This window comes from Galendromus occidentalis, unplaced genomic scaffold (assembly GCF_000255335.2).
Source record: "Galendromus occidentalis unplaced genomic scaffold, Mocc_1.1 scf7180000077477, whole genome shotgun sequence".
Lineage (NCBI taxonomy): Eukaryota > Metazoa > Arthropoda > Arachnida > Mesostigmata > Phytoseiidae > Galendromus > Galendromus occidentalis.
In genome coordinates this window covers 2,294,646-2,298,755 of record NW_003805465.1, presented here as the reverse complement: position 1 = coordinate 2,298,755, position 4,110 = coordinate 2,294,646, and the positions used below count along the sequence as shown (strand labels likewise).

The window sequence follows — 4,110 nt, the reverse complement described above, 5'->3', positions numbered from 1 at the left end:
GACAGCAGTCATCTAATGGAAAAAAAGTTGTCCCCAAGAAAAATCGCAATTACTCCTCGCGCCGGAACAAAAACTTCTTTTTCGTTGCAGCTAATTATATCGGAAGAGATTACAGTTTCCTGCTGCTGCTGGCGCCACCGCCGCTTCCGCTGTCGCAGCTGCGTCACTGGCTCTCGCGACATTGTTTGCGAAATCCGCATAATTGCCTCAGACGCCCCGGAGATGAGAAACCTTACTCACCGTTGAACTCAATAATAATCATTGTTCTCCGAGCCTCGGAGGACACCTTGAGTCCGCCGATGAGGCAACCACATATGCCTCACCAGCCCCGAGGATTCTCCGTCCTGCTTCTCGGGAGCCGCAGGACTGCGGGCTGCGATGCTGTGGGCTGTGGCTATGTACGGATCCCCGATTGTACAGAAGGGACAGCGGGGAACCTACGAGGGATTTGGGGTGGGGGCAGTAGCGTGCAAGTGGGGGGGCGGAGGGGGCGGTCCGCCCCGGGCGGCACTTTCTAGGGGGCGGCATTCTGAGGTTCTATCATGTTTTTTTTATTTTATTTTAGAGAGTTTCGCTCCAGCTTTGTTTATGGTGGTCGGGGCGCCAGTTCAGAAGGTCATTCCCCAGCGTCTCCCGGTGTCGATTCGTGGTCCTGGCGAGGACATTCATGCACTCGCGGGCTCTCGTATCGAAAGTGGTGCTATTGTTTTGATTTGATCGCGAATCGCGATTGTGATTGTAGGTATGCGCAGCAGAAATCATCGGCGACACCGCGTCGGGTCGTCGCTGTCATATCCTTTCTTTCGAACCATCTCATGCTTCTCTGGAGCTTCCAAAGAGACCTGATGGAACAAGGTCTTCCGAGATCCTTCGGATGCGCTACTCCCGGGAAGAAACAGTCCTCTTCCTCGCCCAGCTGCTCTGGAGAACCGTTTCCCCGTTGCGAAAAAAGCCCCCAAGAACACGTCTCCTCCGGTAGCAAGGTGACGCCGCTCATGCGATCTGTGTGGTCCCCATTCATATCGAATCCGTCATTGGATTTCGCATGAATAGTCGCTCTTCGAATTCGGCTTGCTGAGTGTTCTCGATTCTTTTTTTTTTCTAGATTGCACGGATTCTCGGTAACATGAAACGTAAGAAAGAGAGTGGGGCTAGTTATCGGAAGAAGCGCAAGACTATAGAGGAATCGTTGAGTAAACAAAGAGGGAGTTTTCTGAAGTATCTTCTACCGAAAGGAGGTACCGCTGAAACGTCCGGGGAGCGAATGATAGAGTCGAAACCCCAACTTATCAGAGCGGCATCGCCGTGTCTTCACAGACGTCTTCTGCAGAGAACCGAGTCGATCTCATTGCAGAGGTCGAAGCTATCCCTGAGCAAAGCCAAAGTCTCACCAAGGAAGATGTCCTTGCGGAGTATACCATCGATCAGCGAGGTGGAGCTTCTGTGCACAGTCTGTCCGATTCGAGTGAAGAGGACGACGATATTCGAGGCCATGATGGTTCGCTCCTCGATGACATCGGCACTTGGCCAGAGGGAATCGATGCTGCGCTCCGCAGGAAGCTAGTTAGTCGTGGATCTTCTGATCTTCAGAACCTGGATTTCGATTTCGAGAGCGCGACGCGCCCTGGCCAGGCCACCAAAGGTCGAGGTCGTAATCTCTCGCGAGAATGGTTCTTTCGCAGAGATTCGGACAACGAGAGAGTCTTGAGAAACTGGATGCTGTATTCACCTGCGAGGTCGGCTCTCTTTTGTTTCTGCTGCCGGCTTTTCGCCGGGGGAAAACATCCAGTTTCAATTCGATCGACGGTTTCTCCAAATGGTGGAAGTTGAACCCCAAGGTTCGCGAACACGAGATAAGCTTCATTCATCAGGATGCGGTCACGAAATGGGACGAGATGCGCATGAGACTCGAGAAGAATGCGACGATAGACGATCATAGGCGAAGACAGATTGAGATGGAAACGGAGAAACTCGAGGCAGTTCTGCAGAGGCTGCTGGACATAGTGAAGTACCTCGCGAAGCAGAATCAAGCATTCCGAGGTCATTTTGAGCAGCAGAAGTACGACTCCGATTTTGGAGGAGACTCCAGTCGAGGGAACTTTTTGGAGCTTGTTCATTTGGTAGCCAAGTACGATCCGGTTTTGCGAGAGCACCTCGTAAGGGTCCAGCTGTCGAAATCGAGGCAACTTACTTATCTCTCGAACAGAACGCAGAACAAGTTCATCGAAAAACTCGGTGAACGCGTTCGGCAAAAAATAATTGAGCGGGTCAAGACTGCCAAATATTTCACTATGATCTTCGACAGCACACCTGACTCCGTCGCACAAGGACCAAACGAGTCAGGTTCTGCGATACGTCATCTTGGACGCAAGGAAGTCAAAGTGACGGAGTCTTTCGTCGGTTTTATCGAAACAGAGAAAAAGGACGCGGCCGGCATCACCTCCATGATACTGCAGAGTCTTGAGAAGGACGGTCTCGATATACAACACTGTAGAGGCCAGGCGTATGATAATGCCGCCGTCATGTCTGGACATCGGTCAGGCGTTCAGAAGCGCATCAGAGATATAAATCCGGGAGCAGAATTTGTTGCTTGCAGCAATCATTCTCTGAACTTGGCCGGGGTCCACGCAGCTTCGGCATCAGTCAGATCCGTGTCATTTTTCGGGGTAATTGAGAAGCTGTTTTGTTTCTTCTCCTCGTCGACTCATCGCTGGAGTGCGCTGACCGCAGTAGCAGGAAGCCTCAAGCGGCTGATCGAGACTCGATGGAGTGCGAGAGGTGATGCTGTTGGTTCAGTGAAGAAGCACTACCTTGGGATCATTGGTGTATTGGAGAAGCTCACAACTGAAGTCGAGAACGCTGCAACCAGAGGTGACGCCGCTGTCTTGCTTGGGGCTCTGCAGACTCACCACTTCTTAGTCTTCCTGAATTTGTGGGATCCTGTTCTGAGAGAGATCAACTCCACTCAATGCTATCTTCAGACGAAGGGGCTGGATCTGCACCAGTGCGACTTGCGACTGAGAGCACTCGAGTTTTTCCTCACCCAGAACCGAGATACGCTCGTCGAGGAAGCTCTGACGATGGCGGAGAAAACGTGTGGAGAGCTAGAGATTCCATTAAGCAAACCTACGAGACGGAACGACGCTTCGCTATCTTATAGTCAAGAGATACGACGCGACATGTATGCCTCAATGGACAGGATTACTCAAGAAGTCAAGTCGCGGTTCAATCAGATTCACTCGATTGCCGAGAAATATGAATTCCTGATCCCGCGAAACCTTCTGAACGCTGACTACCTTTGTACTTTAGAGGAACATTCAAAGGACATCGACTTGGAACTTTTCGTATTCGAAAGAGTTCGGCTTCAGACTCTTGTTGCGTCAGCCGACGACGAAGAACAAGCTCAAATCAGGACAAAAGGTCCTTTCGAGCTCTTACAGTTCATTCAGAGGTATGCGCTTGGAAGCTCGTTGCCGAATATAGTGGTCCTGCTTCGAATCTTCCTAACCCTAGCAATCAGCGTCGCTTCCTGTGAAAGGAGCTTTTCTAAATTAAAGCTGATAAAAAATCATTTGCGATCTACCATGGGAGCCTCGCGTCTCAACAGTCTTGCGATACTATCTATTGAGCATAAGCTCACCGACGAGATCGATTTCGAAGATGTCATTCAGGAGTTTGCGGAAAACTATGCCCGCTACTCATCTAATGATAGAAGACTCATTTGAAACCTTCAATGTGACATCAAAGAAACCCATGAATAATATACTTGTGCTTTGTTTTTCCCTCGATCGTCTGAATTTTCTATCCAAGGAAACGATTGAAGCTCCTTAAACTCGATTCTTGAAAACTTCCAACGCAGAAGTGTTAGCCTGACCCCCTGAAGAGCGCAAGCACGAATTGGAGGGGGCGGCAAATTCGATCGTCGCCCCGGGCGGCACCATGGACTTGCACGCCACTGGGTGGGGGGAACTCGAGAGGCTGTGGAGTGTTGTCCGAAGTTGTTTCGATTCTCACTCAAGTCCCATGTCTGAGTGGTTAACAAACGCCTCGTTCGAGAGGGCTAGCGGCAGAGCCGACTCGGTGTGAGAACGTACCTGAGCAACGTGATCG

The 4,110-nt window shown here is 50.8% G+C and overlaps 1 pseudogene; it reads left to right on the top strand.

Moving 5' to 3' along the window:
* The first annotated feature begins 1,126 nt into the window (after nt 1-1,126).
* On the top strand, nt 1,127-3,725 carry LOC100898856 (zinc finger MYM-type protein 1-like; annotated as a pseudogene).
* Nucleotides 3,726-4,110: the final 385 nt, after the last annotated feature.